General features: G+C 37.4%; 1 pseudogene across 1 annotated transcript; it reads right to left on the bottom strand.

Annotated features, from left to right (window-relative positions):
• Positions 1-1,008: 1,008 nt before the first annotated feature.
• Positions 1,009-1,511, bottom strand: LOC307111378 (large ribosomal subunit protein eL6-like; annotated as a pseudogene). The gene has a single exon. The product of its transcript is annotated as a large ribosomal subunit protein eL6-like (transcript).
• Between the last annotated feature and the right edge of the window lie 11,770 nt (positions 1,512-13,281).

Here is a 13,281-nt window from a genome sequence, read left to right as displayed (position 1 = left end):
CCTATTAGAAGGGAAGCCTCTGTCTGCCATTTCTTTTCCCCTGAGGAGGCAGACCTGCGCTTTTACAACTCTCTGGCAGTGGGTAGTTGGTTATCACTTTCGGTTTTTAACTGCTCTATCTCTTGCTTGGTATTTGACAGTGACCAAGGAAGCAGGAGGAAAGAGTTGTTCCTGGCAGAGAACAATGAAGGGAAAAAGAGGGAGCATGAGAATAGCATGGCAGAGCAGCATAGAGAAGTATCACAGGCCCATTAAATAGTCCGTAAGTGGGAATTAAGCTAAGTTAATTCCCTACTGCATACATTTTTTTTTTGATAGAGAAATTTAACATATTGGCTTGCACTGCATAAAGAGTACCTGAATTCCCTCAGCTTTAGAAATTCAAAAGTGGAAAACAGAAAAAACATTTTCTTAAATATGATTCTGATGGTCTTTTGAAAAATGCCATCTCTATAGGGGTAACATCTGGTTATATGCTTTTAACATATAGCAGATATTACTTTGCTTAATTCTTTGATGTTTCAACTATTTTTCTTTTTTTTTTAGACAAATTAATAGCCCTCATATCACTGCAGTTGTAGCAAAGCAATCACTGTTCTCAAGGGCTTCTCAATGTTTAAAAATTAATTTTTTTCCGCTCTTAATTATCACCTGTCTCCTCTTCTTTTTACTTGGTCATTTGTTTTAATTCTCCCCACAATGGTAATAAAGACCTCAAAAATAAAGATGGCTGAGGACTAAACTTGTTTTATTCCAAATGCATTCCTGAGATAACAGTCTCAAGGCCTGCCTTATTCTGGCCTTATCCTGCCGATTTCTTCTTCTTTCTCCATTCAAGTCCTAATTAGTTCTTTTTTTTTTTTTTTCACAGTTCGTTGGCTCTAAAGCTCAGAAGTTGAAGAAGCAGAAAGAAATCAAAGGATTTTTCTTTTTTTAAACAAAGCCTTTTTTAATTTTTATTATTTTTTGAAACAAATCAGGTATTTAATTAGGTTCTTCGTAAGAGATTTAGAACACCAGTCTGTGAGGATAAAGCCCAGCGGTGAGCACAAACACAGAGCAGAGGCTACAGAGCCCTGGAGCTGAGAGACAGCTTTGATTTTTGGAAGAATGTGCGAGCCCACGGCTTTCTGATCAACCTTGCGCTGCTCTGTGATTTCATATTTCTCTGTGTCGACGATCTCAACCTCCTGGTCCCATGGGCTTGCACAGTGTGTTGAAGTGGGGATTTTTACACCACTGAATGCAATTTTGGTGGCGATGACAAATTTCTGGTGTGTTCTATGCAGAGGCACTAGATTGAGAGCCAGAGGTCTAGTGACAAGTAGTAGCAAGCTCTGCTCAGCCGCTTCAGGAAACCACCCTCTTGCCTCTATGGTGCCCAGTGAGGGTGATCAGAATGGTCCTGGGAGTGAAGCTGGCTGCAGTTTCCTCACAGGCTGACTGGAGGGTTTCTTGCCATGGCTCAATAGCTTTCAAAGCACACCTTCAGCTGGGTAATACCTAAGCATTTTGCAAACTTGAACATCTCCAGTATCACCATTCCCATCACCACCAACTGTTTTTGTGACAGTAGGAAGAACCCTCTCCTATTACTTCTTTTCAAGCCTGGATTTAGCCGCTGAATACTTCCTCTTGTACATGGCCTTTGGGGAATGCACAGCCAATTTAGAGTAACAGCCAATTCCTCTGACTAGGACGGAGTTTCAGCTGCAGTGGGTCTTCCCCTTCTTAGGCGTCTTGGCCTGAGGTGACCCTTAACCTTTCCACCAGCATCAGCCTTCTTGGCTCAGGTTTCTTCTTCTTAGTATCCCTTTTCACCTGCCATCTTGCAAGATGGGAAAGAAAAAACCCTTTTTTGTTTTTAACTTGAGTGAATTTTTTAAGTTGTAGTATATAACATAAAATTTATCATTGTAACTATTGTAAGTGTATGATTTGGTGGCATTAAGTACTAATAAGTTAATTCTAGGTAATAGATAGTATGTGTATTGGATCTTGTTTCTTTGCTGTTTTTCTCTTTGTTGTTTCAAAATTCCAGTAAGTTAAGATTTATCATCACCTGTGCTATAAGGGGCTACCAAAAATAACTTTTTGTCTATAGCCCAAACTCCAGGGAAATCATCTGCTGACTACTTTCAAAGAAGGAGAGGTGATGGGATTACCATTTTTAATGAATATGATTCATTAAAAAGGAAAGTGATACCATCCAAATATAACTGTTCTTATTTAGGGCACTGAGAAGTGATTTTACTATCTAATAGAAATATTATAAAATAGAAAGTAGACATTATCTCCCCAAACAGAAATCATGACATGCAGAATATTCCTTGTTTCTGTTTCTTGCCATTGTTATGTCTGGTATAATCTATCTTGTGGGAGAAAAGGTCAAGACCTTGTGGTCCCCTACTCTAAACTTAGTGAAAGTTTTCCAAATCAAGTGTAGAGCCTTTTTTTTTCATGATAAATGGTCTCGAAGTCAGGTTTTCCAAGTTTCTCAGCATACCATTTAACCCATTTATCATTAATTTCAACACACAACCTCTATTCTGAACTCAAAGCAATTAATTTCTCAGTCCCACACTTTACTTATTCATAAATTTAATTCTTCACTTTTTTTTCTAAATAGATTTTTTAGTTGAAAAACAAAACAAAACAGAGAGCTGTAAAGTATACTTATTAAAGTGGGTTGGTGGTTAGAGTGAATGTGTGCGGCTGGTCTCTAAACATATCTAAAGGCTGGTCAGTCTCTTGGGCTGATGTTAAACCTTTCCTTTGCTCTGTATTTTAATATCATTCTCCACTATATAGACTGGAATCCTTTATTTAAAACTCAGTGTTCTCTCGCAAGCTTGCTTGGCCCTTAGCCTAATTCATGGCACCTTTTCATGGCCTGTAGACTGCCATGTTGTTAGGTTTTTCATTTCAGTTCCCCAAGAATGAGTTGCTGATTGGACATCTTTGCACAGGCACAATGAATTGGAAAAAAAATTATGGTACAAACGTAAAAGTACACATTATATTCACAATCTCTTGGCAGATTGACATACCCTGAATGACCCTGAGATCATTTCTGTGTGGGATGAGCCTATAGTGGAGGTACTAGTAAATCTATCCTCTCCATAAGGCTTGTTTGGGGTTATGACTAACTTTAGAGTTCCTTCCATTGACTGAGATGCTTTCTGTAACTCTAACAGATGGTAGATAACCCACCCCATACTAGAAGCTTTCTCTCCTACCAACTTGTTCCAGAATGTCCTTACGTATTGAATGATGTTAAGAGTTAATAAACAGTTCATGTTATTTTAAAAGGGTTAAAAGTTGTTAAAATGTGTTCAACAATCATTAGAGCAAGATATTTTCTTCTTTATACATAAAAAAAATAAAAATAAATTGGCTTTTACTAAATAAGAAGAGGAAGGCTTTAAGTGGTGTGGTCTGACAGTAATTTGTATTAGAGTCTAGAAGAGCACATTTGTAATGTCTTGTGGTAGTACATTTATCTCTTGGTGACAGAAGAAATAATTGCTTTAGAGAGCATATCAGTTACTGTTTAAAAATTTAACTCTTTATTTCCTCACACCCAATGTTACAAAATTGAGAGGAGAAAAACATCATGAGAAATCTAATCCAAGTAAGAACAGTTATGAAATAATGTTTACCAGAAAAAAAACCATATGCATTGTCCATTTTCAAGGAATGCTGAAAAGGCTGAAAGAGTAGGGAAATATTTTTCATTATATATAGGTATATATTTATTTATGAATATTGCTATCATACACTATTATCTCTTTTTGCCTGTTTATCTCTGGAACATGTTTTTCAAGTTCAACATACCTATCTAAGGTGGTTTTTGCTCAAAGATGAACTGTGTCTGATAAGTTGACAATTAGGCTTTGCTGTCCTATTTTTTTTTTTTTTCAGTTTGACAGCTTTAATGGCTTCTTGAGTACCAGTCCCCTTTTATCTGTACCTTTGTGTGAAGTGTGTTCATCATTTAGGTCTTTGATTTCCCCTGAAAAGATCTGTTGACATTTATGTCTCCTTCAGTGTCCAGCCAACACCCCAGGGTCAGGAATGGCATCTTATTGGACATCATCAAAATGTGCAGTTCTTGGGTACAAGGGATAAGACACCTCAAAATAGGGATCACAAAATTTATTGTTTAAGCTGATTACTTCTGAGAGTGAAAGATATTAATAATTCTTCTGGGAAAGCAGGTGTAAACTGTCCAAATTAAATCAGAATGCATTATTACTCTTCTTCAAGGCAGCCTGACTAGAAACCAAGGTAGGACTGGATCAAGTTTGTAGATGTGAACTGAGTACAGTAGTCCCTCTATACTGTGGGGGACACGATCCAATACCCCAGTGGGTGCCTGAGTCCATGAATAGCACTGAACCCCATATATACTATGATACAAACCTATTTAAGTTTAACTTATAAATTGGGCACAGAAAGAGATCTTACCTAATAATAGACAAACATGTAAATTGACCATACCTCTGCTACGCCACCAGCCAATCAGGAGTGATATGCAAATTAACCCAAACAAAGATGGCAGTTAATTTGCATACACAGGTGCCATGGCGACGATGCAGGCATTCTGCCCTACCCCTGGTCTCTCAGGGCCTCTGGGCAGCGTGGGGAGGCAGGGCCAGAGCGGAAAGAGGCGGCTCCCAGGGCCTGAGCGGAAAGGGGCTGGGCCAGAGTGGAAAGGCAGTGCTGGCAGCCAGGGAAAGGAAAGCCCATTCTAGCACGAATCTTCATGCATCGGGCTTCTAGTGATAAATAAAAATAAAATAGAACAATTATAACAATATACTGTAATAAAAGTTATACAAATATGCTCTCTCCCTCAAAAAATCTTATTGCACTGTACTCACCTTTTCTTTTTTTTTTTTTTTAATATATTTTATTGATTTTTTTACAGAGAGGAAGGGAGAGGGAGAGAGAGAAACATCGATGAGAGAGAAAAATCGATCAGCTGCCTCCTGCACACCCCCTACTGAGGATGTGCTCGCAACCAAGGTACATGCCCTTGACCAGGAATCGAACCCGGGACTCTTCAGTCCACAGGCCGATGCTCTATCCACTGAGCAACACCGGCTAGGGTGCTGTACTCACCTTTTCACTGAAAGGAAGCACTTTATAGCTTCTCTTTGGCATATCCTAATTGCCAGCATCACAACTCTTGTATTTTGGGGCCATTATTAAGTAAAATAAGAGTTACTTAAACACAGCACTGCAATACCAGGACAGTCAATCTGATAACTGAGGTGAGACACTAAGTGACTAATGGGTAGGGGGTGTACACAGAGTGGAAACACTGAGCAAAAGGAATAAGTCACATCCATGGAGGGTGAGTGTGAGATTTCATCATGATACTCAGAATACAATTTAAAACTTCTGAATCTTTTATTTGTGGAATTTTCTATTTAATATTTTCAGACCTCAGTTGACCACAGATAACTGAAACCACAGAAAGCAAAACCACGGATAAAGGGGGACACTATATTCCTGAGTTGAACCAGTAAAATATGTTTAATTACTTTTATTAGTTATAACTTAATGATAACTAAAAGTCAAACATTAAACATAACTTATTTTGTCTGCCAAAGTGACTCACCTTTAAAAGAATGAAGGTCGTATGTGTGTGTATATGTGTGTATATATATATCAGTATGATGCTGGTATTTATTGATCTGCTTGTGATTTTTTCTGCTTAAGTCTATTGGTTTTGCACTATGTAGGAACATATAATTTTGAAAGGGATTGATTTTCTAAAAAGGCCAAGCATGCATTGAAGGAAGGGACTGAATCCCATACTACAGTGAATTTGCGTTAAATAATACTTAGCTTGTGGCTGGCACATAGTAGGCATTCAATAAATGTGATGAATAAAAAAAATAAATGAGTGATAAATTCTAGCTTATGTATTTCCCCCCTGTAGGAACTTTGGCTAGCCAGTATTTCCATCTGGTTCATGCTGTTTCTTCAATTTATCAAGGTCACTTTGAATTCTGATCTTTTCTTCTGAAGTGTTAGCAACCCCTTTTAACTTGGTGTCGTCTGAAAAATACAACCTGTATGAAATGTGTGACTGAGTTAAGCTAGGAGTGTCATGTTGGACATTTTCTTAAACTAGAACACAGCTGGAAATTATTACATAACCAAAAGCATACTTCATTTCAGTTTTATCAAGCCGTCCTTATCCACTTTTGACTGATTTTTTTCTCTTATCATCAATAACCAATTATTCAGCTTCTTCACTAAATAAAAAATAAGATGCACAATAGAGCCTCATGAAAATTAGAGGACAAGAAAGGTAATAGGCAATAGGTGAGAGCATTAGAGAAATATCTTGTAAGCATACTTTATAAATTATACTCCAGGATATACTTGTTGTATATTTCTCAATATGTAAGTCTTGACATATAATGTACGGATATAATCTACATAGATAATCCCATAGGACAGATGTAAATTCTCTATTAAATTCACATGAACTCTTTCAAAAATTTGGTAGAAAAATATCTTTCCACAAAGAGCTAATTCCTTTCAAGTTCTATAACCAATTCACAATTTTGTTATCAAGAAAGATTTTATTTACATAAAGAAATATAATAATCTCTCATTACATTATTTTCAAAATACTTAGTCTTCTAAAATGCACAAGGAAAAAATTTTTAAAAAAGATGTTTAGTAGGAGATAAACTTATCAGTGACTGTATGTATAACATGAAGGAAATTCTGAAATAGTTATCTAGATAATTTTAAGGAAAATTCTCTTTGCCTTCTTATTTATTTATTTATTTATTTATTTATTTATTTACTAGTGGCTTGGTGCATGAAATTCGTGCATGGAGGGGGGGTGTCCCTCAGCCCGGCCTGCACCCTCTCCAATCTGGGACCCCTCGGGGCATGTCCGAACTGCTGGTTTAGGCCCCATCCCTGTGAGTTCAGGCCTAAACTGGCAGTCAAACATCCCTCTTGCAATCCGGGATCGCTGGCTCCTAACTGCTCACCTGCCTGCCTGCCTAATCACCCCTAACCACTCTGCCTGCCATCTTGCTTGCCCCCAACTGCCCCCCCTTCCAGCCTGATCACCCTTAACTGCCCCATCCCTGCCAGCCGGATTCCCCCCAACTGCCCCCCCTGTCGGTCTGATCGTCCCCAATTGCCCTCCCCACCAGCCTGCTCACCCCTAACTGACCTGCTGCTGGCCTGCTTGCCCCCAACTGCTCCCCCTGCTGGCCTGCTCCCCCCAACTGCCCCCCACTGTTGGCCTGCTTGCCCCCATCTGCCCCCCTGGCTAGTCTGCTTACCCCCAACTGCCCCCCCACCGGCCTGTTGCCCCCAACAGTCCCCCCCAACAGCCGGCTCACCCCCAACTGCCCCCCCCTGCTGGCCTGCTCATCTCCAACTGCCCCCTCTGCCAGCCTGCTTGCACCAACTTTCCTCTCCCCACGCTGGCCTGATCACCCCTAACCTGCCTCTGCCTTGGCCCCGCCACCTTGGCTTTGTCCGGAAGGACATCTGGAAGGTCTCCCAGAAGGTCTCCTAGTCTAATTAGCATATTACCCTTTTATTAGTATAGTTTTGATAAATGAGATCAAAGTTGCCTCACTTGAGTGTATATCAACATGGAAACTACCAAACCATTGCTCAAATATTAGTGGATTGTATCTACATTTTGATCTTTCCCTTTCCTATTTTTAAATTTAAAGAAGACTTTTTAATTTTCTCCCCGTTAAAGAAAAAATGCAAAATGCCATTTACTAACATGTCAAATAATTTTTTTTGTGTGTGTCAAATGCCTTTTTCATTTTGAGAAAATATAACTATGCAGGTAAAAGATCATTATTTTCATAAAGTAGGTTTATAAGAATTTTCCTTTTGTTTATATAACAAGAGAAAAAAAAACACCCTTCTGATGATAAAGACCCCACTTCTTAAACATGTTTAAAATTCCAGTAGCATGATGTGTTTTAATAGCTCAGGACTGCAGTCGCAACACCCCCTTTGATCCATAAGTGGCAGTATGTATTTGTAGGAGGAGGTACAGTTGGCAGTGTGAATTCCCAATGTTGATGATGATCTGTATGTCAGAAGCTTCATTTCCAACAATGCTATATGCAAATTAGTTATAGCTGCATGCCAGGGTAGAACACCATTCACAGAGTAATTGCTAGCATTTTTCCTGGTTATTCTATACATGGAATGAAAATAATAACCATTTAGGGACCTATTTCTATAAATTAGCAGAATAAAAGCATTATGTTGTACACATTTTTCCCATTACTTTCATCACAATTAGAGATGTTCATTTTTTGTTACATATTTAATTTATATAAAAATGGAATTTTAATACACCTTCAATATTTAATCTACTCTGCATTTTTAAACACTTAAGTATTTTACATAGTTTAGTGTATGAGGACTATTTAAAATAAAATAAATTTGTTGCAAATTATTTGAAAGTCTTAAGTGCTGTATATAAAACACACGATGATTAGATGGTAAGAAATTATTCTCAGTTACTATGGTAGTACATGGGACACAAATGTTTAAATTAATTTTTGCTTCACCTAAAATTGTTTGCTGTTTCTGACTTTTTTTCTCTCTCTTGGTTTCTAAGAACAGTACACTTGGACCTAAGCACAAATAATGGAAGGAATAATTATTTCTAGTGACAAGAGCTTAACATTTTTAGGGAAGGAAATCCAGCACCAGATTTTGAAAGTCTATGAAGTGAGAAAAAGGTACTAATATATGAATCAGAAACAGAAAATTTCTATTATAGCATCTGTGTGCCTTCCTCATTCCATTTAAATTTCCTCTCATTTTAGAAATGCAGTGATATGTACTCCTCCCTTTTCAGTTTCACATGCAAAAATGAAGCAACTGCTTTCCTCCATATGCAAAATGATTTGTAAATGCATTCTGTGAATAAAACACATTAAATGTCATTTGCATATAGTACGTTAACACATGTGAAAAATGGTCCACACAGTACATTAGGAATGGAATAAACAGAAATGACTTTAAAATGCCTGCTATATTTATAACAATTTAAAAAGACAACAAAGCAATGAATTTCAGGTGCATTGGACTTAATTCAGTGACAGTGTTTTCTTTGGAAGGACTTATTCATTTATTTATTTATTTTTGAAACAGTGCTAAGCTGCCAAGATTTTCAGAGCTGACCAGGAGGTGGAGAGCTCATGCAAATGAGCTCTTCTCCTTGCAGGCAGCCCACAATGACTGGATCAAAAGAACACTTTAACCCAAGATGAGTCTGAACTGAGTATCACCAGCCAGAAACCACCCCAGTGTCCCACGTTAGGTGAGAGGTTGCCTTCCAAGTAATATTCTACTTTCCAAAATTCACAGGCTCTGTTACCTCGATGGAAGGCTTCATTTTTTTTTTTTAAGTGGAATCCTCAGACATTAAAAAAACCTTCCTATCTTTAAATTAAATTTCTAGGCAATGTTTCTATTTCTCTCAACTTACTAGTATATAACAGCCATTAACAGAATACATCTTTATTCCCAGGCTGTCTGAATTATATATGGCTAAGTTTCAGTGTTTAATAATATATTGACTGTGAAAGAAATGTTGAAAAATATACAATGTGTATAAGACTCAAAGTTTTATTAGGTTTCCCAGTGTGGGCTGGCACATGATGTAATTTTCAAGAATAGTATAACGGGGGAATGTTGAATTGGTGAGATGCAAGTCCAGCAGTATATTATAATATCGTCATTTTACCTCAGATTCTGGTTTCATGTACACTTCCGCCTTCAGTAATTTACATAAACATGCATCGTCTATGAATTATGCATAAACCTATTTTAAATGCAGGGCTTTCAACTCGCACAGTGCACTAGTATACACACCCATTTGATTGGCTCTGCCCTGTTTTCATTACTCGCAATTTCTTGGAACACAAAAGAGGGTGAAAAGGCTGACAGGAATGGACAGTATTTTTCCTGTGTGTGTGGGAAATATTTGTTTCCTTTTCAAGGCAATTGGTGTTGCAAAGTTTTGCCGTGATTGTTGTTCCTAGTTGTTATTTTTTTCCAAGGAAGAATACATTAAAATGTCTGAACCTACAAAACAGCAGTCATGATCAGATACTTTAGTTATTTATTTTATATTTAAAGGATGCTGTGGAAATTGTTCTCTATTTGAATAAATGTGAGCACATGTGAGCACATGGCTGTAATGAGGAAGCAGCCATTAGATTTTTGGGGCTATCCCAATTGTGCTTGAAATAAATGGGCAATCTTAAAACATTGATGGAATAGTTAGGCATGTTGAAAATAGAAAAATTTTTAGTATTATTATTGTGTTTATTCAAGTAGAATTTAATTTGTGATTAATGTACATACAAGTTCTCTGCAGTTGAGATATTGTGTGATTATTCTGTTTTCATGTGAGCTTATCTATATAAAATAATTCGTCCAACAATATAGGGGAAAAGATATAGTTTTACAAAAGTGGCAGTATGTTAAGTAAAAAATAATACAGCCCAGCATGTAAACAGAATTTTATTTTATTTTAAAAATATATTTTATTGATTTTTTACAGAGAGGAAGGGAGTGGGATAGACAGAAACATCGATGAGAGAGAAACATCGATCAGCTGCCTCCTGCACACCCCCCAGTGGGGATGTGACCACAGCCAAGGTACATGCCCTTGGACCAGAATCGAACCTGGGACCCTTTAGTCTGCAGGCCGACACTCTATCCACTGAGCCAAACTGGTTAGGGCATAAACAGGATTTTAATAAAAAAATATTTTAATTTCTGTTTACTAATCACCTTGTGATTTAATATTTTAATAATGTTATTAAAATAATAAAGCTATGCTTTAAAATGGTGAAATATTTTCATTATTTCTGTTTTTAAATGTACTTTTGATTGTTTTCTTTCATTTCTTTATTTTCTTCTTATGTACCTCTGGGACTTGGTTCCTTTTTCTATTCTCAGCTCTTTTTTCACTTTTTGCCTAACTTTTCTTTTATTCTCTATTTTAACAGACTGGTGGACATTATTCATCAACTTATGCCTGAAATTATCTTCCCTTTTTGTTAATTCTTTCCTTTAGCTTGTTTCTCTTAACATCAAATTAAGCTTTATGAGAATTTCTTTCTCCAGATAAATTCTGTACTAATGCTACAGGGAAATGGATATTTGGTCTAAGTGAAAAAGGAGAAGTTTGTGCTGCTAGATTTACTTTCAGAAGTTCTACCTTTGAGGACCATAAAATTTTGATTTCAATCTGTTGCAGAGAGAGTTACCAAGTTCTTCCTTTGTGGGTTTACATTAGAGAGAGACACTTGAAGATTAATGGCCAAAGAAAAGCCTTTAGGGTCATTTTATCATAAGTCCATGCATAGCTTTAATGTACTGAGCATCCATACATTCCACAGCAGACAGACTTTAATAAACTGTAGTTAAAGAGGTGTGAAGCTGAAAACTTAGGTTTACACTCAGCTACTGAAACTTAAGGAGGCCAGCAGCAAATTCAAAGTAATGCACTTCATCAAGAGAAGGTGAGGCAATTGGTTTCAGCATTCACTCTGAAAAAAAGAATTGCACCGGGTAGACCTTGCATTCTCATTTTGAAAAAAAGACAGAAAAGTTGGAGAAGCATAAGCAGAGCTAGTCAACTATTTTCCTAGTCTATGAATTATGCATAAGCCTTATTTTAAATGCAGGGCTTTCAACTCTCACAGTGCGCTAGTACACACACCCATTTGATTGGCTCTGCCCTGTTTTTATTACTTGCAATTGTTCAACTTTAAGGAAGTTATTCAACTTTAGTTTAAAATTAGAATTAAGGTTATCTATCTAATCTTTGTGGTTATATTTGGTAGTAAACAATATATTCATTTTTAAATATATTTATTGATTTCAGAGAGGAGGAGACAGGGAGAGACAGAAACATCAATGATGAAAGAGAGAATAAGGAATTGAATCGTGACCTCCCAGTCCATAGGTTGACACTTAACCACTGAGCTACACCAGCCAGGCAATACATTCTTATTTAAGTAATACGTCTTTGCTTCCTTATATCTGATTTTATTTGGTTTTACTAAATTAGTGTGAATACTTTTAACCCAGACTATTTAACAGAAAAAAAAATAATAGAAGAATTGATCAGTCAAAACTTCTTTCATAATATTTAGACTCTCAAGAACTATGTAAACTTGAGTAAAATGCTCATATCCACTCTGAAATGTCATGTGAAAAGAGAATTCTGTAAGCTAGGGCAGCTTTCCTACAATGGGAGCCTCAATTTCCCTATCGTGGTCAGTTGGCATATACTAGAATAGATATGTCTGATTAAAAACACTTGGCAGAGAATTTTTTAAAAATGGCTGAAATTGTTGGGTGACACCAGCTAATAAAATTTTATAGCTTTCAAGTGTATATTTTTATAATACATCATCTGTATATTTCATTATGTAAATGTAGCACTTCACCATCCAAAGTCAAGTCTTCTTCCTTCACCATTTATGCCCCTCCCTATTTATTCTCTTCTACCTCCCCCTCTTTCCTTTCCCTCTGGTAATCACCATACTGTTGTGTCTATGAGTTTTGTTTTTTGTTTAAAACCTTCACCTTTTCACCCAGCCCCCTAATCCTCCTCCCCTCTGACAGCTGTCAGTCTGTTATCTGTATCTATTTTCTTTGTTTATTTTGTTCATTAGATTTCATCCACATATAAGTGAAATTATGTGGTGTTTGTCTTTCTCTGACTGGCTTATTTCACTTAGCATAATATTCTCCAGATCTATCCATGCTACCTCAAATGGTAAGCTTTCCTTTTTTTACAGCTGAATACTATTTCATTATGTAAATTAAAAAAAAGGAGGCACTGAAAAAAAGAAAGAAAAAAAGGAGGGGCTGGGAGCTTGGGTCACTGGGGTGTGTTGCCAGCCTGCAAACAGCCATCAGCCCCTCACCCAGACTGGCCAGGTACCCCAGTGGGACCCCCCCACTCTGAAGGGGCTGTGGCCAGCCTACAAACAGTCATCAGCCCCTCACCCAGGCGGGCCACACCCCCATGGCCCGATCCCTGTACACAGGCAGTCGAACATCCCTCTAGGGGTCCCAGATTGGAGAGGGTGCAGGCTGGGCTGAGGGACACCCCCCTCCTTGTGCATGAATTTCATGCACTGGGCTTCTAGTAAATTTAATAAAAAATCAGAGAGCTCAGAAATAAACCCATGCCTTTATAGTCAATTAATATTTGACAAAGAAGGC

Source organism: Cnephaeus nilssonii (genome assembly GCF_951640355.1).
Source record: "Cnephaeus nilssonii genome assembly, chromosome: 2".
In the NCBI taxonomy this organism is placed as follows: Eukaryota; Metazoa; Chordata; class Mammalia; order Chiroptera; family Vespertilionidae; genus Cnephaeus; species Cnephaeus nilssonii.
This window is presented reverse-complemented; position numbering and strand designations above follow the sequence as displayed.